Below are 23,597 nucleotides of genomic sequence, written 5' to 3'. Positions count from 1 at the left end.
GCCGCGCCAAACGGCACCTTCTCTCGTTCGAATGTCGACTGTATCCGATATTTGTTGGACAGGCTCCCATTGTCTGGCGCGCGCCATCAAGGAACGAGGCTCCCATTGGCTCTCGTGCGGCGTATTTAAAAAAAACGCCACCAGAGGAGCCTTCTCCATGGCGTCGCATCGCATGGAGCGGTGCGGCAGCCGGTAAGACGAGGCACTGCTGGCGCCAGAGACAGGCAAAGGCTCCAGAGAGGTGGCACGGCCGAGCTCGGCGCGGCGCGGGCAATTCACGAGAGTGCGCGCTCGGCCATCCGCCGACCAAATGTGGCCGGCCACGCCACTATGCCCCAGAAAAACTAAGGGAGAGGAAGAACAACATTCAGGCTTTCGCATTCACAACTCATAAGAAGTGCTTAGGTTTCCTCGGATTTTTGTTTTAATTTACACTCTTTTTTAGCCGATTCATTCACCGTGCTCCCTCTCTAGACTGCATGGAATGGTCCTCCGAATTTGCAGGAAAGAAAATGCAACAGGTATTTTAGAGTGTGCGTCTGGCATATATTATTCATATGTTGAATGTCCTTACTGGATTCATGACCATATCCATAATTGTATCCATATACTACCTAAAAAGTTTATCCCTATTTTGTCTTGTGTTCCCGACAGTACTTCTCTTCTCCTAATGTGCTTGCTGAGTCGAAATCAAACCAATACATGTTCTTGTTCACTATTACGGCATTATATAAATCTGCTGATTCTGAAGGCGAATCTGAGGTACCGACTCTATCATGCAAGCTAAGAGACAATAAGAAGCCCCAGAAAGAAAATTTTGTTGTCTGAATATCGAAATAACACATACCGTGCCAAAAATGCACTATTGTTATATATGCATTGGATAACAGCGCTGCCCCATTTCTGATAAGTCACAAAAAAAACTGAATGGGATACACTTTTTTGTCCTGCGAAATTCATAGCCTAGAAATTTTATTCAACTACGCTCATCAGTGCAAATCAATTTAGAGATCTAAACCACCCACTCATGCATGGCTAAGTGGCAAATGTACATTTTCATGTGCACTATAATATCGAAGCTCTAACGGTGTGCAATAATTGATTGCATTCATGCTGAAACTGGGAGCGGTTGTCGTGGCGATGAGCAAAGAGTCGAACATTCTCTGATATGAAAACATTAAAAAAATGTGCAAGGAATAATAGTATAGAGGTACCTTAGATTTTTTTCTTTGTCATAGTTTTATTTTCCTCTTCATCGTATGTGAGTCATGTATTATCGCACCTTAAAAAACACAATACGGAAGTATTGCGTTTACCGTTACTGCAGACGTGTTTCCAGAAGTGTTCTGGAGAGCGCCGAATGCTATTTTCTAAATAGAGGAAGGGAAGCAGCCTTATAATGGCTTGTAGCGCGAGTACCGGGATCAGTTAGAATGAGAATGGCGGTTGGTCAGAGCTTCAGCCTCGGGACGCGCGTGTTCATGCCCCAGTGGTCTTTCGCACGTGCAAAAGGCGCACTGGAGCTTGTCGGCGATGCTTCTTCTTTACTGGCATCTGTTGGGTCTTTTGACGGCCACAGGAGCTCCCCCCTAGTCACAGGACGGGGAACACGTCGTGTGCTACGATGGTGTGGAAGAGGTTCAGTAACAAAGTGCACCCTTTTGGGAGTCGTATTTTTTGTCGGTGCCTTGGTTGTGGTTGTCGTAGGATGGCCTTTAGTTGAGTCGTTTGTCTCAGCTTTTGTGGAGGCGTTGGAAGACTTAAGGTTACTTGCATTTGTGTCGAGTGTGTTGGCCATGTAAGCGGGTTTCAACCTGTCTATTGATACTGTGTCTTCTTTGCCATTAATGTTAAGCCTGTAATATTTTGACGATCGCGAAATTACTTTAAAAGGACCGGTATACGGAGGTTGTAGTGGCCGCCTTACTGCATCATTTCGGACAAATACGTGGGTTGCCGTTTCCAGATCGGGGCTCACAAACACTTGTGGTTGACGTGGTTTGCGAAAGGGAACGGGCTGAAGGGCCTGCATCATTGTTTTAAGTCGTGTTACGTAGTTGAGAGGGTCTGGCAACTCCGCGTCTGGTGAGGCAACTAAAAGGTCCCCTGGCAGACGAAGCGAACATCCGTAGACTAGTTCGGCTACGGTGCAGTCGGTGTCCTCTTTGAGCGTAGTTCGGATTCCTAGAAGAATCATGGGGAGGGCTTCTGTCCAGGATGTGGTGTCTGAAGCCTTCAGTGCTGCTTTTAGTTGCCTATGAAATCTTTCGACTAGTCCGTTAGAAGCGGGATGGTATGCTGTCGTTGAAATATGCTTAATGCCGAGTAGGTGTGAAATTTCTTCGAATAACCGGCTTTGGAATTGTCGTCCTCTATCCGTTGTTATAGTCGCCGGTACGCCAAATCGACTTATCCAAGTTGACAAAAAGGATTTCGCGACCGTCTCTGCAGACACGTCAACAATGGGACACACTTCGGGCCAACGTGTGAATCGGTCGATGCAGGTCAACATGTACCGATATCCTCTTGACGGCGGGATGGGACCGACGAGGTCAATGTGTACATGGGAAAATCTTGCATCTGGAGAAAGAAATGTTGAAATTGGGGTAGTAGTATGACGATGAATCTTGGTTTGTTGACACTTTAGACATGTCCGAGCCCAGTGACGAACGTCTGTGTTCATTCGAGGCCACACATATCGCTTTGCAATTAAGCGTTGAGTGGCACGAATGCCAGGGTGTGATAGAGAATGGTACATGTCGAAGATCTTTCGTCTGAATTCGGGGGGAAGATAAGGTCGAGGTGTGCCAGTTGACATGTCGCAAACCAATTTCACTGAAGGTGAATCCAGCTGGACGTCTTCTAGGACAAGGGCAGTTGTTGATGTTCGGAGTTGTTGAAGCTCATTGTCCAGAGTTTGTGACGTGGCCAGCGCAGGATAGTCGATGGAAGGACGTGTGGCGCCTGTTGCATTCACAGTCATTCTTGATAGGGCATCTGCAACGACGTTCTTGTGGCCGGAGATGTGTCGAATGTCTGTGGTAAACTCAGAGACAAAGGCAAGGTGCCTGATTTCTCGAGGTGAGTGCGAAGCGCTAGAGGTCATTGCATATATGAGCGGCTTGTGGTCGGTGTAGATAGAAAACTGACGTCCTTCGAGTAAGTACCGGAAGTATTTCACAGAGAGGTAGATGGCGAGCAATTCTCGGCCAAACGTGCTATAACGGGTTTCAGCTGGAGAGAGAGCTTTGGAGAAAAATCCAATCGGGCACCACTTGCCCCCGAGATACTGTTGAAAAACTGCACCAACTGCAGCGTCAGAAGCGTCCACCATTAATGAAGAGGGGGCATCACAGTGTGGATGAGTCAAAAGTACTGCATCAGCAAGTTGCTTTTTTACAGTAGTAAACGCGGCAGTTGCTGTGTCATTCCACACAAGTGGTGCGGTTTTGCTCTTAATTCCCGCTAGTAAGGTGTTGAGCGGTTTGAGTGTTGCTGCTGCATTTGGAAGAAATCGACGGTAAAAGTTCAGTAGGCCGAGAAATTCTCGCAACTGCTTCACCGTTGACGGCACGGGGAAGTCATTGATTGCTTGGACTCGAGACTGTAGTGGACGTATTCCATTTCGGTCAAGGTGGTGGCCAAGGAAGTCAAGTGCCGGCACGCCAAACTCACATTTTTCAAGTTGTATGGTAACGCCGTAGTCGTCTAACCTTGAAAATATGGTATGAAGATGCTCCTCGTGTTCTGTTGCAGTGTGGCTGAAGACAAGGATGTCGTCTAAGTATGCAAAGCAGAACGGCAGCCCTCTCAAGATATGGTCCACAAAACGTTGGAATGTTTGTGCAGCATTACGGAGGCCGAAAGGCATGCGCAAAAATTCAAATAATCCGAAAGGTGTAATAATCGCTGTCTTAGGAATGTCGGACGGTTCCACCGGGATTTGGTGATAGGCCTTAATAAGGTCAATCTTGGAGAATATTGTTGATCCTGCGATGGTACCGGTGAAGTCATGAATATGGGGTATAGGATACCGGTCAGGAGTCGTGACCTTGTTAAGGGCTCTATAATCGCCGCAAGGTCTCCAATCACCTGACTTTTTGGGTACCATATGAAGTGGAGTAGACCAGTTGCTGGAAGAAGGGCGTACCAGGCCAAGTTCAAGCATATGGTTGAACTCGTTCTTGGCGACCTGGTAACGGTCTGGAGCAAGACGGCGTGGTCGGGAGAACACGGGAGGACCGGTTGTTTCAATGCAATGAGTTACGGTGTGTTTGACAGGTCGTTCTGTTATAGAGGGCCGTGTGAGGGCGGGGAATTTTTTGAGAATGTTGTGCCATGGAGAATCGGTCATGACCTTTGAAATGATGGGACTGAGGGGCGGTTTGTCTGAGCATAACCCCTGTATGCTGAGTCGCGTTCCCGCGTCAGTCAGTTCTTTACGTCGTACGTCCACAATAAGGTTGAAGAAGCGTAGAAAGTCGGCTCCAAGAATGGGTCGAGTTACCTCGGCTATTAAAAACACCCAGCGAAAAGTGCGACGAAGACCAATATCTAGCGTGAGCGATCTTTCCCCAAACGTTGAGATGGGAGAACCATTTGCAGCTTGAAGTGTCAAGCAGTTTTGGCGGTGTCGGCGATCGTCTGGAGTTGGAGGTATAACGCTGATCTCCGCCCCTGTGTCGACCAGAAAATACATTTTAGTATTCTTCTCCGTGATAAAGAAAAGACGGCTGACATCAGGTACCACGGCATTTGCCGTCTTTAATGCGTGGTTGGGGAGTTTCCCTGGTAAGAACAGGGAGAAATGCAGCGGTGGGCCATGTCGCCAAATCGTTTGTGGTACCAGCACAATCCGCTTGCTTCGGCGGAAGGAGATCTGCTTGCTCTGGGTCGAAACCTGGATGATCCCCGACGGTTGCTTGAGAAAGACGACTCCGTGACACGGAGAGATGACACCTCAGAAGAGAGTTGGTCCATCTTTCTTGAGAGCTGTAGGACGACGTCGTTGAGTCTCTCTAGACGGTCAACCGCTTGGTTCGATGAAGGTGTCGTGGAGGAGAGAGTTGCAATGGCAGGTGTATTCACCTCTATGATCCTATCAGCCATGCGGGCTAAGGCCTCGGTAGATGCTATTTCCGAAGCGGACAGGATCATGCGGACGTTGCTTGGGAGCCTCTGAAGGAATAGTTCTCGGAAAATTGGTTCCTCGACTCTGTCTGGTCTGTCACCGAGTAGCTGATGCATACGTCGCAGAAGGTCCGTTGGTTTTCGATCACCCAATTCTTCAGATGTCAAGAGCTGCTGAAGTCGGCGTTGCTCTGACGCCGTGGTGCGGCGAATAAGTTCATCTTTAAGGTGATCGAATGGATTGTCTGGTGGTGCACGAAGAATGTCACGGACAATCACGGCTGTAGCCTGGGGTAGCGCGGCTACTACAAAGTCAAAACGGGACCTTTGGGAGGCAATGCGATGAGAACGGAACAGGGCCTCGATGTGCAAGAACCAGAGTTCCGCGTCGCCATCCCAAAAGGTGGGCAGCTTGAAATTTGCGCTGGCGATGTGTGCAGCCGGCAAGATAGGATCAGCGGCGGGAGAACCAGTTGGCGGTTCAGACTCCGTCATTGCTGTCGAAGGGATGTGGCACGGTTGATGAGAAGCTAGAGGTCCGAGTCCGGGTCACCAATGTAGCGCGAGTACCGGGATCAGTTAGAATGAGAATGGCGGTTGGTCAGAGCTTCAGCCTCGGGACGCGCGTGTTCATGCCCGAGTGGTCTTTCGCACGTGCAAAAGGCGCACTGGAGCTTGTCGGCGATGCTTCTTCTTTACTGGCATCTGTTGGGTCTTTTGACGGCCACAGGCTCTTACTTGTCTTTAACCGCTCTTCCAAATTATTTGTTTAGCGAGATTTCTCGGAAGCCGTATCTCACCGACTTTAAGATAGGCCCTTCCTCTTTTGTTTGGAAGAACAGGCAACTCACGTGTAAACCGCGGCTTGTCACTTGCTCGCTTTTGAGTAGGCATACGCGATGGAACGGACTCTTTAACCAAGCTAAGCATTTTTCCCTTAGTTTTATTCATAGGTCCCTAATGTTCGAGCGTTCGGACAAATTAAAAACAAAAAATAAAAGGTAAGATTCGAGCGCAAGTGTAATTTTTGTCTGATCTGCCAGTCATAAAATGGTCATACGTTGACGTGATTTTGTAAAGCTCACACAATTTTATTTGGCTTCTGTCGATTAAAAAAACAACACAGGCGGACATTTGCCTATACATTGTTTGAAATGCGGTTGTCATCCTGATTTGCAAAGGACACGTGTTCCCGCAAGACCAAATGAGACAACGGAAAGAAAACTCCTAGAAGCCTACTTCATTAAAAAGAAAGGTCACGACTGCATAAGCATGCAATCTGTTTCACTATCAGACAAGGAATTTTCTTTTTTGGATGGTCATGTTTAAGCCTTATTTCGCTGCAAACTGATTCCTGCTGTTATATATGCTGTTGTGTCTGCGCGAAATAAACAGTTGGAAGTCTGCGCTCCGTGTGTCGTACTCCTTTCTACCTCTGTCCTCGTCCTTTGCGCAGTTAATTTATTTCTACAAATTATGAACCAACTAGCCCGCCAAAAGGTGTTACTTCAAAAAAGCTAGCTTTTTGGTCACTAATCCCTGGGACCGTGTGCCAGCTTTCAAACGTCCAACATCTGTAACAACGTTAAAAAATCTAGCATGTGGCTCCTATCATTATTGCGTGTGTTCTCGGGTACAAACTGTTCAATCAAAAATACGCCCGATAAGCTGAATACCTCAGTGAACAATTTACCACCAGTCCCCCCCCCCCCCCCCCAATTTTCACTATTCTGTGCAAACGCTTGAAGATTGAAATCACCGCTAAAATAATGTGATCACCTAGGTCACTGGAAATGTGTTTAACCGAATAAGGCATTTAACTTCGTAGCATGAAGTTAAATGCCTTACTCATTGACCATGTGCCAACTAGCTCAGCTTAAACCAACAATCGCTTCGTAGCTTGACCGCCAATGTGAATTGGTATGTACTGCCGCTTCCTGTATGCGCGGCACGGGTTTATCTGGGTGCTAAAATTGCGTCTAGGAAAACTTTCTGGCCCACGAAGTCATAAACGACGATAAGGCCGACCTCTTGGACGACCTCTAACGCGATCTCAAGGACTATTCGTGAGAACGACCTCAAGGGCGACGTCCAGCACGGCGTCAGGATGACGTCCGCATATACGCAGCAACTTCGTATGCGGACGTACTTGGTATACACGTGCCGCGCTTAGGCACGGCGCATTCGAGGCTGACAATAGCAAGAGACATCGAGTAAGTCGCTCGCGGGCATTCACGTTGTCAGTACCGAACAATATAACCTGTGATACGATTCCAGGAATATGTTGCATTGTCTAAAAACAAGCTGTCATATTTTAGGATTGTATTTGTCTTTGCATAAATCGCCGATTTGCCTTTGCATAATCCCAGAGATGTTATTTTTTCTTCGCAAACAACTTTAAAATATCATCAGATATGACGTAGAATTCTCCAGCACTTGAGCGATTGTGAGGATGTTCTTCTTTTCCTTAAAATATCTGAAATTAACAATATTCGGGCGATGTTTTCCCGCAGAAAGCTTGCCCAATTTATGAGCTCGCTTAATTTGAACAAGGTCGAATCCTAACTGAAATTTACGGACCTCCTTATCTCCGGCTTCCGATCACACAGGCGTTTCCCATAAACTGGTGTCCTGAAATCCATAGATAGGAGATTGTATCGTCAACAGGGTTTTAGAGTCTTCAAGCTTTGCAGACAAAACGTCTAAATAATTTTCATTTTCCTCTCATTTTTTTCGCAATTCGCCAAGAATTGCAAACGTCTGCCCCTGTTCCAAATTTTGACTTAATTGAACATACAGGCGACCGCCAGTCGTTAAGGCAGGAATCAGACAACTTTTGGCTCTCTTCAATCGAGACAGCTTCTTCATCAAGCTGTTTGGGACTTTTAAAACTAATTAACCGTATAACAAATACGATGTTCACTACGAAAATATTACTATATTCTGCGAACACGTACCAAGAATGTTCCAAGCACGTTCGGTTCATGCAGATGCCTGCTTCAAATATATGTGTGCAAAGCTTTTTTAAGCGATATCACAGGACTGTCATACAATGATGAAACCTGCTACAAACAGAATCCACAGACTGAGTTGCTTCTAATGGGTTGGCGGTGTGACCATCGCTTATCGGTTTGTCACTGATACAACCTGTAAAGCTGAAGAAATATACCTCTGAGAAAACTTAGATATTCAGGTACAATTTCCGGAAAGAACGTTCAACATGGGAGAAGCTAAGCCTGAATGAAACGGCTCGTGCTACTTTGAAGTTTCAACGGTGTATTTTGTTTTAATTTCTACTGAAGAGTTTTAATTTTTTTTTTATTTTTTGTTGCTTTGTTAACAATTGCTCGTTCATTGTGGTAGGTCTTAATATGCAAGAGACAGTTTTGAGGAGGCAAAATTAATTTTGTTGACAATGCTCACTTGCATAGTTTTCTGCGCAATGCACTGCCTGCCTTTACATGGATGCAATACAAGAATGACGAAATAAGCTAGCCTCATTAAACGCCGGTGTTATCAAGCTAGGCGGAATGAATCGACTCTAGTCTGATGCTCAGGAAGGCTGTAGTTTGATATTTCCAATCCTAGACAAGATATCCGTGTCCGCTATATTATATCTTATTAAGTGCCCGCACGATGAATCACTGGATCGTTTTCTTTTGCCGGTAAGAGGTTCTGCGCGACAAACATGGCCGCAACCAGGGAAGCAAGTAGCCGCATCATTTCCAAGTTAATGGAAAGTTGCCGAAAAGTAAAACGGAAAGCAGGCGCATTGGAACTGATGATCATTTTTGCGGCTCCGAGGAGATACAGAGAGCTGCAACCTTGCAAAGCTGCAAACGATAGGCAGGTGACGTAGTGAAGGTTCGTTTTCTTCTTAGGATTGCGTCAGGGACCCGATGACTGGGAACGCCGATGGTGTGCGGATGTTGATGGTCTAAAAAAATGACTGAAAGGACTCCATCAGTGAGAGAGAAATAAAAAGAAATGTCTATTTACAGTACAGATTGAAAGGTGGCCCTACCGGCGTTCCTCACGGCCCTCGCGCGTCTCCCTTCTTCCTTTTCTTCTCTTTCCATGTATCGCTCGAGCCACAGTCGCGTCGCTCACTTTAAAGTCATCCCGAGCGAAAAGAAAGAAGAAACCGAAACTACAGCCGCTGTACCGAAACCCTGCGCATGTCGCCCCTCTGGATTTGTGGATGTCATTTACGTTGACCTTCACACCTCCCCAGCAAGTATAAATTTGGGGCCTCAATGTCACAAAATTATCACACACAAAAAAAATGTCCGCCCGTCATACAGTGGTCGCTCTGGTAAGGTGATTTTGAATGTGCCCGCCAAGGCTCTAAACACCCCGTTACTACCAAAAGTGCCTTAAGGCTTGCATAATATGAACTAAAACGTGCATCTAAAAAAAAATCTGCAAAGGCGTATGCAGAACATATGCTCTCTCTAAACCAGGCTATTTTCCCAATACCCGCAACTGCCCATTCAGTCATACCAACAACAACAAAAAAATCTCACCAACTTAAAGTCTACAATCCATTTAAAAAGACACACCAAAACTTCGGTTCGCGCATGCGACGAACCAAAAACCATTGCTTGACAAAGCAGTCGCTCCTTCTCTATGCGGTCCGTGTGGACCATGTGGACCTCGCGGTCCACAAGCTGGTCCATCTCGAAGGCTCTCAGCTGCGGCACCCGGCCGCGAACCGGGAGCTCTGTGGCCTTGGTCTGCTTCTCTTTTGGACTGGGCCAATCCTCCTTCTTGACAGGTTCGCCCTCGGCCACTTTGTCGGGGTCTCCACCCTGGGTCGGGGGTGCCTCTTCGCCAGTCGCCGCCACCACCACCGCTAGGTAGCCATCGTTTGCACACCCAGCACTTGCCTGTCGACCGTCGGGCTTGCGGTCCGAGGCGGACATCACCGAGAAGACGTCCCGCAGGTTGCGACGCCCTTTCTTTTTGATCCTGAACGCATCGCCCCCGGCCGCGGAGACAACCTTGTTCACCGGGAAGCTGCTCGGCTGTAGGTCCGCGTGGGGCACCGCCGTCTCCTGCGGGTACTTGGCCTCGAGGTTGAAGGGCTTGCTCCGGTAGAAGGTGAGCATCTTGCTGAAGGGCAGCTGGTGCCAGCGGGGAAACACCTCTGCCCGACTTTCCTCTCCCTTGCCCGGGTCGTAGCACAGCTCGATAGGGTAGAGCTGGGCGTCCTCTGCCGCAAAGTCTCGCATCTTGAAGATGGGTGACATCATGGCACATTGCAGGGCGCAGCCCCGGACCACCGCCTTGTCCTGGTGCAGTGTCGTGGAGGGCTACCGCTGGAACAACTTGCGGACCAGCTGCTTGACCGCCAGCGCCCGGATGCCACGCCCGACCAGCTTCACCGACTCCACGTCCGGCGGCCGCAGCCCGGCCACCGTCAGCACCCACGCCATCGTGCGCTCGGCTCGCGCTAGCAGCTCGGTGCACATGGTCTCGAAGGTCTCCCGCTTCATCTTGCCCGCAACGTCCCGGTCGTTCTTGAAGCACTCGATGTTGAGCGGCCAGTCGTGCGGGTTGGCACCCATCTGCCTCTTGAGCTTGTCGCACTCGGTGGTGAGGCGCATGAGGGCGCGCCAGTTGGTGGCCATGTCCAGCTTGTAGCGCTCCTTGAACTCCTGGACGAAGTAGCGCAGCAGCACCATGCCGAAGTCGTGGGGCCCGACTCCATCGACGGTGGCGGCCAGCATCTTGAGTCGGTCCTTGTTGAAGGCCACCAGCACCACCTGGAGCGCCTATTGGCTCATGTCCACAAAGGCCACCGCGCGCGGTTTGTCCTCGGGCCGGTTGTCCTTGTAGAAACCGAAGCTGAGCGCCATAGCCGTCGTCTGCGACCTCATTACCTTCGTCAGTAAGCGCGTCTTCAGCTTCACAAACCATCGGTTTCAAGTCAACCCTCCCGCACGCCAACTTTAGGCTGTCGTAGTCATCGGGCGTCAACAGCATGTCCATGCCGTTAACCAATTGTTCAGTGACGGCGCACAAGAGTGGCACCTCTCGAGAAGCATACACAACGTAGCTTGTGGAAAGGGTCATCGGTATATGGCGTAAAACGGCGCTCACGCTGTCCCCGAACGCCCCAGTCAGTGTCACCCTTCCGGCCGACCCCTTCATTTCAGGCGCCACCCCTTTACGCACTACGCTAATCTCCGCTCCGCAATCGATAACCGCCTGCACCATCCTCGGTCCGCATTTCACCTCCACTCTCCGCAACTCGGCACGCGTACCGTTCTGATTGACATTTATGTCCTGAAACATACTCTGCTGAGATGGTGTTAAATTTGTTGAGATGTTGCCCACCACGGAGTAATTTTTTGGTTCTCCATCTGCCGTCTTACGCGGACAGTCACGAGAAAGTGTCCCATTCCCTTGCAGCTGAAACACTTCACCGGAGAAGCGTTAGGTTTAGTGCCCTGTTTTCGGTTCTCGCGTTTCTCCTCGAGAGAAGTGGCCTCTGCTGTGTTGTATGCGCAGCTCTTAGCTGGCGGGTGATGTCGCTTTTTGCATCGCTCGCCCTCGTCGAAACGGTCAGCCAGCGCAGCCACCTCTACTGGTTTAAGCCATTTTCCGGTCTCATTTAGCGTTACATAGGTCTGCATGTCGACAGGCAAGGAATCTCTAATGCGGTCAGAAACCATTAATGCTAGCAAGTCCTCAAGAGGGTCGATCGAGCGACTTCGAGCATAATACTCAAAGCAGCTCGCAACCCGTGTCGCAAACTGAGTCCAGGATCCTTTCTCCATTCTAGTGGCTTTAAGAAAAAGCCTCCTGTACTCAGCCGGCGACAGTTTGAGTTCCAAGAGAACTCGCTCCTTAACCGCACCGTAATCACTCGCTTCGCCGACAGGCAGCCTATTCACCAGCGCCCGCATGCGCTCAGTAAAATAAGGTCGCACTAGCGAACCCCTCAGGCGCTCAGGCACCTCATATGTCGCAAAGACATTTTCGACACAGTCGAACCAGCTTGGTACGAGCAGTTCAGACGACGGCATTTATGTCAACACACCCTTCATGAGCCTGGAAAAGCTAAGCACCTCTTACCTCAGGTTGAGTTCTGCGCCGCCTCCACTAGTTCTGAGTCTGTTTCCCGCACGAACTCGCTCTAGTTCAAGCTCTAGACGCACTAGCCGTTCTTTTTCTCTTACGAGCTCAATCTCTTTTTCAATAAGTGAGCTACTCGATCGGCCATCCCGGTCCCCGTCCTCGTGCGTCCCCACGCTCGCTGCTGGTCTACTCTGAGGTGACGGTTCACCTCGCTCTCCGACATCGTTATCATTAGCTCCAACCCGATCCAACGAGGTGACCGGCCTAAGCCGTTCCCCACTGCGTAGCTCCACGGCGGGCACCAGTCAAAATAATCACCTTACCCTTGAAGGTTGACAAGTCCCTATGGCAAGCACACGCAGTCTGTCGATCGGAACAGTCCGGCCCGATAACGGTGTCCGAGTCGTGTAGACGCTTCGCGGGGCTGTGGGTCTGCAGCACTTCCCGAAGCCGCGTCGACGCGAAGTCTCGGCAATCCAAGTCTTCTTCGTTAAACACGGCTGCCGAGGCCCAGGAACTTGCCGCCTCTCTTCTTGTTGAATGGAGTCGCTGTCCGCTGAATCTGCTGAGTCGTTCCAGCCGGCGGGGCCCGCTGACGCAATCCTGTCGACTGCGCCAGTGAAGGTTCGTTTTCTTCTTAGGATTGCGTCAGGGACCCGATGACTGGGAACGTCGATGGTGTGCGGATGTTGATGGTCTAAAAAAATGACTGAAAGGACTCCATCAGTGAGAGAAAAATAAAAAGAAACGTCTATTTACAGTACAGATTGAAAGGTGGCCCGACCGGCGTTCCTCACGGCCCTCGCGCATCTCCCTTCTTCCTTTTCTCCTCTTTCCATGTATCGCTCGAGCCACAGTCGCGTCGCTCACTTTAAAGTCATCCTGAGCGAAAAGAAAGAAGAAACCGAAACTACAGCCGCTGTACCGAAACCCTGCGCATGTCGCGCCTCTGGATTTGTGGCTGTCATTTACGTTGACCTTCACAGACGTGCGTTGTGTTGCAATCACAAAACGCAAAGTGCAAACCATTGTAAATCCAAAAGGGCAACGGTGGCCGAGTAGGCTACCGCACAACTGCTCGGAGCACGTGAAGGAAACTTGCGAGCTATAACATCCAGGAAATCCTGGGTTCAAACGCCGCTTTTGCCCTTTCCAATCTGAACGAGAATCGTATCGGCATCCGGTCGTGCATCACTACTGAATGGTACTCGTGTTACAAGCCCGCAGGGTTACCGCTGTGAAAGCGCGCCTGCGGCGTTTTTTCATGTCTTATCTGCGTTTTCACATCAGCTCCCTTGTGCCTGTAGCATCGGTGGTCCCTAGAGTGGAATACCGCACTTTCCACACGCTGTCTTTCTAAAACTTGCGTTTATAAAGGTTTCGGATGACTCTCAGAAATTTTATAATTGATACGTTTTGTTTATTTCGAGTAATTAACAAATTAAATACAGACACCAATTAAATATTTAAGTTATAGTGACCACTAGTCACCTGTAATAAACCTTATTGTTCCGACTGACGGTTTTGTTTAAAAATAAATATATGAAAAATAAAATCATCATCCTATAAGCAGTGACATCACTTTTGTGAAAACGTTTGTTTCTGAGCATACAATTTTCCTCCCATATCAACTTAGTCGCAGAATAGCCAGGTTGTTATGCATGTTTTCTTCAGTTCGTGTTGTACATATTATTGTGATATGTATACTTCCCAAGTCAGCTTTTTTCTGAATTCCTATTCTTACATTACAAACGCTGGTGTTAGCGGATATTAGTTGCAGAGTTCATGCTTCTGAACCAAGCTGCAATGGAAAATTGAAATCTACCATAAATAATAAAATTTTCCCAACAAATCAAAAAATTCATGTTACTGTTTTTTTTTGGCAAACATTACCTTGTTTATGGGAATTATATTTGTATCTACCGCCAAAACATGCGTGATTTGTTCAGTTCATTTCACTTGGAAGTTTGACGTCCAGGGTATGTTGCTTTATTGTTTGAATGTTGCGCGGCTCCGTATTTATGTAAGAAATGTATTGTATGAACATGAGCCCTTTTATTTAGGAATAAATGTTGGTTCTTAGAGAGTTGCTTTGGAATTTGGCCTATCCATACGTGCTGTTTTCTGCATAAGAAAATTCCTAATGCATGCCTGCTATTTCTTCCTTTAAAATTCAAACCACTATTCACGAGTAAAAAAATAATAAAAATGACGAAAAACGGCGATTCCAAATGCTGTCCGCTCTACAGCCGCTTTCCCTTAACGTTTGTTATTTCTTAAGAATCGCCTCTTGTGACTTCAAGTCGTGCAGTGTGTTCTGGAACCAACAAGAATGGTGCATTGACCCTCGCTAGGTTTTCAGTTATCACAATCTGGATTGCAATTATGGTAAGAAGCTAATACAGTCTAAAGAAGGAACGCCACCTCAATTCTTCATCTCTGCACATGATAATGAAAAAAAGTAAAAGAAACCCTGCAAGTTTTATTAGTTTGGTATAGAGTTATAGAGAGCGTTGGTTACTCTCACCTATGAATGAACATTTGAATATGTTGTTTCACAGCGATATGTGTTATGGGCTTTTAGAACAGCAGCATTAACAACGTCCGCTGCTGATGTTGCAGTTCTAGTTGTTGTTAATGTTGTAGTTGGCGCAGTAGGGAGTCCGTCGTCGATGTTGCCTAATTATTGAATACGATAATCTGCCACCACGCGGGAGTGAAACCTAGTTCCCTGCGTCCGAAGCGGGGGTGTTACGACAGAGCTACAGCAGAGCGTTAAGAACCCGCTTTACACTTACGGTCTGTATAGTACCCGACGCCCACTGCCATAGTCTCCTCTATACTCACAAAGCGTGGCAGTTCGCCGACAGAGCCATAGGAAGCTTGGTCGCAGGTTTGGGGGGCGAGCATTTTTCGGGGAACCTGGACGTCAGCGCACAGCATTTGCACCGGCAAGGACTCGAAACATGGTTTTCAAAAGCGCCGAGAAAAGAAACGGTAGCCCGAGCAACGCGAGGAGCACGAGCGGGCATTCCATCACTAGCAGTGTGTTTCCGCATCTCGCCACAGCGGGACACCCGCCACGTTGCTCTCCTCTCATCCGTTGTCTGCCGCTCTACCATTTCAATTTCGGCGGCCACCTCTCGTGACGATCTGCTAGGCTTTGTCAGTATAGAGGAGGCTATGCCACGACATGCACTACGGAGAAATACAAATAAATAGGCGACAACAAAAAACCGTCGTGGCACTGTCAATGCCAAGAGCTCTTGCATGAAGATGCGCCTTAACGCGCTTCGGAACAAAAAACAAACAAAAGTGTTCGAAGGAAAATGTTGACATTTTTTTTCTTAGCCTTTTTTCTATGCGCTCCATGATGCATGAACGCGAAGGCCGTTCCCCGTGACGTGTCGCACCTTGAGCCGTGGCTGTACTGTGATCTAACGCAGGACTACTCAATTTTCTTCTAGTGCCTTCAGGCTAAGCGTGATCTTAGTTCTCAAACAATGGATTTTCATGGAGCGCCGTATAAGTCATTTCAAAATTCTCCGGCCGGGTTCTCTGAAAAAAAAAATAAAAAAAAAATAAAAAAAAAACAATATATATATATATATATATATATATATATATATATATATATACAAAAGCAATTTTTGAGCCATGACAATAATAATCTTCAGCCTGGAGATCATCGACTTTGCCTGTTTATACATGAAAAAACACGAAAGGTTAACCGCATTTCTTGTTCCTACAGGTATTTGAACCGTATTGTTTAAAAGACTTGATTTATCACTTTGCTTTCACGGTATACGTGGAGCAAGGGTATTTTATACGACCCTCAAACACAAAAGGTTGGTGCACCCAAAAGAGCGTGTGTGTGAATAACATGTTTTCATGCTTGAACAATAATTATTGTTCCCCAGCAGATGAGTGACAGGCGATTTTTCGCTAACGAAAAGAAGAAAGTGCGATCGTGCATTGGAAACCTATATCAGCGAGTAGCTATAAAAGCGTAACGCTATCCTAAGACATACACTGTGCCTGCGTGTATACGCATGTGTAAGCCTCGAGTGACAATGATTGCCCTCTTTTTGGGAATTCTGTTCTTATGTCACAGCCATGGTACTTTTTCTGAAAATTGCGAAGGAGATTTTCCTGATGCCAACGAGGTAAGAAAATACGATTCATGTACCACGTTTATAGCGAGGTGACGGATAAGCTTCTTTTCTTAATATCTTAAATCCCCCTTCCCCCCCCCCCCCCCCACATGAAGGTGCATAAATGCACGTATGACGCTTGTATTGTTAGGGTGACGCTGTCGGCAAAAGCGAGGACAGGATGGCACGAGATGAGAAAACTCACAAAGAAATTATGAAGGCCGGGCATTCACGTGGGGCATGGCGCAACACGGGCGTGCGCGCCACTACGCCGTCGACGTCTTACCCTTCCTAATAGTATGTTCAATTTGAAGGGGAACTCTCATCGGCTCACAGGTTGCCTCTAGATTTACAACAGCATTCTGACACCGATGATGACTTTTAATACATAATGTTCATGGGCTGGAGTTCATGCAAAAAATGTCGCACCCGAGTGTCACGAAAAATTGTTACACAAAAGTCGATTCAACAAAAAACATGCAAAGCCCATCGTAGGCAATGCGTTATTATAGAAGAAAAAAGTAGTAGTCGTGATATATTATACGAACTCACGATCATGCTAATTTAAAAAGAAAGAAATCGATCAAGCTGCTCAGTGAGAATCAAACTCTAGACCTTGCGAACCGCAGCCCGAAGTTTTTGTTCGGCATCATGGGAAGTTTACTTTTATTTATTTTCTTAATGGCTGGGAAGTGAATTACTGTTACTCACATTTTTGTGCCTTCAGATGCGCGATGAAGTAATGCACCATGTATTTTGGTAAAAATATTAAAATCCTCACGTTTAGAGGACGGCTTCAAAAATAATTGTCCATTCGTGTGCTGGTTAATCGGCTTGGCACAGGTTTTACACTTGAAGTACAGATGTACAAAAATTCACATGCAGTTACTGTACTTCGATATCAGCGTGGCGGACAGGAATTTGTCTCTGGAAGTCTAGACAATTCTGGCAAAATTAGCATGTCATGGGGAACACCCGAGTTAATATCTATGAACCGGATCGTCCGTGGACAACTAAAAATATTTTTTTATGGACTTGAGAGCGTCCAAGTTTAAATATGGCAACCCAACAAAAACTAAATACGTGTTCGCGTGTCTCGACCGGGCAGCGCAGGCAAGTCTGAATATGAACACCGTTGAGAATGGTCACCCAGTCTGCATCTTCCTCGCATTCTTTGATTGAGGTCTTGCGGAGTACCTGCGACCCTGAAGAGGAGTTCATTGCATTCTGAAGCTTCGACATCGACGACTGTCGACTGCGATGAGCTGCAATAGACAATCCTCCACGGGCGCTCCAGCCGCTGCAGCCTGCCTTGCTCCCAGCCAGGTCCGAAATCGTAAGGTTCTTCTGAAGTCCTTGAAGAGGACGTGGAAGATTTGCTGGACGTCTACCAGCCAGTATGCCCTTACAACAAATGGGATGATGAGGCTAAGCTAGGCAATTCCATATCCTCCCTTTCCAATGCGGCTAAAATGTGGTTTACGAACCAAGAGGATGAGATTGCTACATTGTTACTGCTCCAGAACTCAGCTAGCCAAAACAAGCGACGAATTTAGGCAAAATAACAATGGAAGCGTATTTAGATTATGTTCAATTTTTCGGCATTTTGATGACGGTTATTAATTACTAACATACCAGTCATCCAGACTTGTACCGTACGCATTACAAGTAACCAAATTACTTGTAATCGATTACATTTTAGAGTAATTTCGTGATCAGTTGATTACTTTTATTAGGCAGTAATCACAAGAGTAATCTGATTACTTTTTGAAGTAATAAAATTACTTGTAACCGTTACACTTTGTCCACGGGACCCCCCCCCCCCCCCCCCCGGCACACGCCTTTTTTTTATGAAATGACAAAAATAAAATTTGCTTTTTTTTTTCCGAATGGAAAAAAGAAAGACTTTTGCAGAGCTGTAGGAAACGAGGACAATCCCTTTCTATGTACAGTTTCTGTAGAATGTCCGCTTTTTTTTTCCGAGCTGGGACTGGGAGTGGGAAGCCCCAGGGAAGCCACAGTTCGTGACAAAGGCCATTCAGGGCGAAGTTTGAGGAAGCAGAATGTAGCTTTGTGGGTCCTTCGTTCAAACTAGCCGCCTCCACGCACACACACACAGAAATAAAAAAAAAATTAAAAAATCCTGCTTAGGGTACCTACTCGCAGCCCGTAGGAGAACCGGAACCGAAGAATGCCTAAAGCGGATGCAAAATATAACAACGGCAGTTGAAATATTTCCCCATTTCTCCTACGTGGACTTTGTGACAAGCAATGTTTCGAGTTGAGAAGTGGTCGGGGCGATCTTTTCCGCTAATGGATACTACACATGATTCGTTTCAAATCCTGGAACTGCTGCTCGTTTGTATAACATGCGAGCTCATCCACATGTGAATAATAAAATGAGCGACGCAAACTTTGAGCGACAACCCTTGCTCAAGCTTAACAAGATCTACAACCCCTTCCGCTACCCCCCCCCCCCGCCCCCCCACACACACACACACTGGCGAACGCCCAAATTATTGAACGTCTTCAAACGAATTCTGCGCTTGTGTCCGCATTGTGAAGGTCCACGAAGAGGGAGCCAGTTTTTCTTCAATACTTGTGCAAATGTGAAATATAGGTTGGAAGTAGTTCATTGTTATGAGCGCTAAAGATGTATCTTCACACAATAAAGTAATCGGAAAAGTAACGATTACTTCTTTAAGTAATGTCCAATTACTTTTGCCGTCGAGTAATCAAGTAATCTAATCGAATACTTTTAGCCAAGAATAATAGTAATTGTAATCGATTACTTTTTTTTTAGTAACGTGTACAAGACTGCAGTCATCTCACTATTTAAAAATACCCCGTCGTGCAACTTTGTAAATTGTTAAAAAAATGAAAGGCGCTTACAACTACGTGTAATGCCGAATTAGAGCGCAACTCTTGAGGAGGAGGGGAGGGTACGGAGATGAATGTAGGCCGCTCCTCCCCTCTGTACCCTCTCCTCCTTCTCGCCTCCTCCTCCTCCCCTGCCCTCCTCCTCCACCCTCCTCCTCTCACTCTTTTTCCCTGCACCTCCCCCTTGTCCTCCTCCTCTCCGCCTGCCCCCTCATGACGTCACTCGTTAAAGCCCTCGTGAAGTAAAGGTCCTGACCTTCTTCATGATCTTCACGAGTGACCGTGACGTCACACTTGACGTCATCGTGGGACGTTTCCCATAATGCAACGCGCGGGACACTCGTGACGTCCGTCGTGACGTCACGGGGACGTCATTATGGGAAACGTCCTATAATGCAACGCGTGGGTCGAGAGAGACCCACGCGCGTTTCATCATGGGGCGTTTAGCCATAAAGCAACGGGTGGTTACGCCGACGGCGATGGCGACGGTGAAAGGGTGTGATTATTTAAAAGCTAGAAACAGCACCTTCACACTGTGCATAAGCAGGGCGAATAAAGCAATAAATACTGTGATTAATAAGCAGACAAAGTGCACCCGTTCATGTTCACTTTGTCTTCCTTGAGGGTTGACGGTTACTGTTCCGTTCGATAGTGGGATTGGCTGCTGTATATTAAGAAGACTCCCAATTGAAAATTTTGAGCTGTGTTGAGAGACGGTGTTGTGCTCGTCCCCTTGGTCTGCACATGGGTTGTTTATATTAGTATTTCATGTCTTGGATGACCATCATGAACAAATCCCATACGGCTCACAACCCCTTAGCAACGCATTAACCATAAAGCAACGCATTCACCATTAACGCGATCATAGTGGAATGTCACGCTGTCAACTAGCTGAAAACGCCGCGCCGTGCCTTTACATAACGCCGTGAGAATGGTCTACATGACGAGAGGATTCTTCCGGATTTCAGTTACAGCAGCCCTCAGTAATTGCTAGTTCTTGTGGACTCCAGATGGGCTAAGGTAGTGTGCATGTCGGTCACACCTGCTGCAAAAACCGCAGAGAAACAACAATTGATTTTTGCAATTTTGGAATACAAGAAGTTGTAGTTACAGATTTTCCTTCGTCAGAGTTACAGCGTTCTCATGTGTACCGCAAGTTCGTCTGCTTATTTTGCAGGAGCTGCGGTGGCGTCAGAACGACTCCGAGCTTCGATTGGTTCTGAATAGAGGATAGCGGGCGCACCTGAAGGCCGCCTGCTTTGAGGTCCACCCACTATTCTTCAATAAGAGCCAATCAGAGCTCGGCATCGTTCTGACTTCACCTGCACTCTTGCGCAAGAAGCAGACGATTTCTTCTCTGCATTAACATCCGAAGTACACCACAAGCTGTCCCATTCTGACCACCCTTCGTCCAGCGGGATTGCGTCTACTTCAAGGGTTCAAGCAGGTCAGTAGTGGAGGCTCGCATGGCACATCCAACTAAGTAACGTCATGTGAAAATTTCAAACACGTCAGAGTAACGCGCTCCCCCGCAACCAAACACACTCAGTGCCTGCGTGTGTGTGTTTTTCTTTTTTTTTTTTCTGACACATGTTTTTATGGTCTAAGTGTTAGAGAAAAGAGGGAAGGGGAGTGGGGGGATTGGGGGGGGGGGCTCGAGGTTTTGGTTTAACAGCTGCAGTAGTTCACTCGTACACGGACGCCGCCTCGGAGATGGTGAAGTTTTCTCGGAGATTTGCCTGCTTACTGCCCTATTGGCACCCTTTTACGCGCCATTACTGTAACTGGTTGCTTACAGCCAATATCCACTAGCCATCGTTTCGCAGCCGCTATTTTTGTGCTTCGTCCCCATATTCCGTCACCGTCAACGCTCCTTGGTTCACTGTCACGAGTAGTTTTATCTCAAACAAAGAGCACGAAAGGACCAGGGTCGTCTCGTGCTTGCGAAAGTGCGTGATGTTCAAAGAAGCCAGTCAGAGCCCTGGATTTGCTCCGTGGTTTTACTCCATGAAACAGTTCCTATACGGACCACGGGCCAGACGCCTGGGTAGCCACGCGTGAGACTTCACAGGGCGTGACGTTTCTTCGCCGGCACCAGATCGCAACATGTAGTCTTATACAGCACTACGGGGCGAAGGAAGTCACCAGCGGGAAAAGGCGTCGCAAAACGATGTTTCAGATAGAGGCCCGCCGGAAGCTGCCACGGCTGCTTATCAAGCCGTCAGCGAGCCATAGAGGGACGCATCCCAGAATAACCTTTTTCCGGTCCTTCTCCGTCGAAGCTCAAGAACGCGGCAAAAACAGCACGCAAAAAAAACAAAAAAAAAAAAAAAACGGAAGGGAACAGTGGGAAATGTGGCCATGGTATCGATATGAGCTTCTTTAGGTGCGCCTTCGAGCGTAAAATATAATATGAGCTCCGCTGAGTGATTTTAGATTAGTGTTTCCTTGGCAGAAGGGGCGTATTTTGCCACTGCAAAATAATTTCTCAAAACTAGAAATTAACAGTAGGCTTATAATAATTACAGTTATATTGTTTTACTTGTAGTATGCTGGTCTAAACTCCAACTTCTTTCCTGCGCTTTGCTTTGTGACTTGCCAGAATATTGAATTTGGTAGAGTCACATAAATTCCTTATAAATACCGAAAAAACCCGATTTTGACGTAGAGCTACGTTTTTCTTCCCACTGGCAAGGGCGTTCAAAACTAGGAAGTCGGTGTCACGAAAACTTGGTCACAGCAGTGATGTTACGCACGTCAAAATAAAATTGAAGTTATATTGAACGCGGAAAATGTAAACATAAAAAACTGCGACCTCTCATGCCTGACGATGCTCCCCGCACCACGGTACATGAATTACGCGGCGAACATGCCACCGCCTCCGCCACGAAGGCGGCGCTGGCTTCTTTCATCCGTACGTGCTTCTCCTTGAAAAGAAAAGCGTCGTATCGCATTTTTGAAATGGCCCAATAGCGCTCCCAGGTTTTTTTCGTCGACTTTCTTAGCACACGATTCCGCATATGTAACTCAGATATGGCGGCCCGGGGGGATGCATAATTGCTTGTACGGGACTCTGAGCCACGGACATTCACTTCTCCCGCAACCGCCATCGTCATACGGCACGAGTCAGTGGACGGATCTCTAGCTGCCATAAACAACGCATCTGCGACGAGTATACAAGTCACAATATCTCTTCAATTAATCCCCTCTTATTTTTGCGCCACCCACACGTAATTCCGCGGAAATTTCTGCAGTATTGTACACCTATGCACCGGCCAATTTTAATTATTTAGAATGAACATTGATGCATTACTTCGAATTTTAACCGAAATATAAAACGAAATTAAGAAAAAAATGCTTTACCAGTAAATTGCATAAAAAAAGAAATACTGCGGTACATGTTTTACGTATTCTTTTTCCTCCTTCTTTTGTGATACAGAAAGTCATTTCATCCTTCTGTCATTTTAGGTGCTTATATTGAGGTTATTCAACATTGTGTTTAAATACCTAACTACATTTGCAGGTTATGGAGAAGCTACCTCAAACATTCTTGCTTCAATCAGCTTTAGATCTTGAGCAAGCAGAATGTTCTTATCACCATTTCTACAATCACACCGAGCGAAATCAGACCTACAGAAAATATGATTATAAATTTATCTACAACGGTTATACGTAAGTACTAAATGTATTAATAACATTACAATCGGTATCGTGCGTCTATCACAAAAACAAAAATCGGCGTTTTAACCTGTTTCCTTTGCAGATTTCGTAAAACCTTCTATGTAAAAAACGTTACTGGGCCATAGCCAGTACAAAAACGTACTGGCTATGGCCGAAAAACCAGGTGAGTTCAAGTTTAATTTTTAAATCTTAATCTGTTCAATGGGGTGGTCGGTTACATTACGACCAACGTCTCAACTCTTTTGCTAACAAAATGGATATCGACTTATGAGTATACTTCGTTCGGATTATTTGCTAAGTCTGTAGGCCACCGCGTATAGCTTTATTTTTATGTCGACGCCAAATTAGGACATACGCTTTTTATATTCAAAACAATTTCGCAATTCGTAATTTATTCCATTTATATTCATGTAGCTTTGATGGTTCTTCCTCATTCGTTTCGTTGTACTTGACCAGCTTTTGATGCGGTCTCCTTTAAACATTGCGCTGATTAGTTAAGGAACATGTGGGTCGTGTTAATATCATGTACGTGCTATGAATGTATGCCTGTACTTAACCTGCCAGCTTTCCCCTTACGTCGTGGATATCTGTACCACCAATGGCATTTTAGGTCGGCATGCAATCTGCTGGTCCGTAATCACCTCGAATGTACGGGTGTGCTTCAAG

General features: G+C 46.9%; 1 pseudogene; it reads right to left on the bottom strand.

Moving 5' to 3' along the window:
- Positions 1-8,751: 8,751 nt before the first annotated feature.
- LOC115329249 lies at positions 8,752-11,771 on the bottom strand (annotated as a pseudogene).
- Between the last annotated feature and the right edge of the window lie 11,826 nt (positions 11,772-23,597).

The sequence above is a fragment of the Ixodes scapularis genome, unplaced genomic scaffold (genome assembly GCF_016920785.2).
Source record: "Ixodes scapularis isolate PalLabHiFi unplaced genomic scaffold, ASM1692078v2 PGA_scaffold12__126_contigs__length_90152505, whole genome shotgun sequence".
NCBI classification, from domain to species: domain Eukaryota; kingdom Metazoa; phylum Arthropoda; class Arachnida; order Ixodida; family Ixodidae; genus Ixodes; species Ixodes scapularis.
Note: the sequence above shows the minus strand (reverse complement) of the source record. Positions and strands in the feature narration are given on the sequence as shown.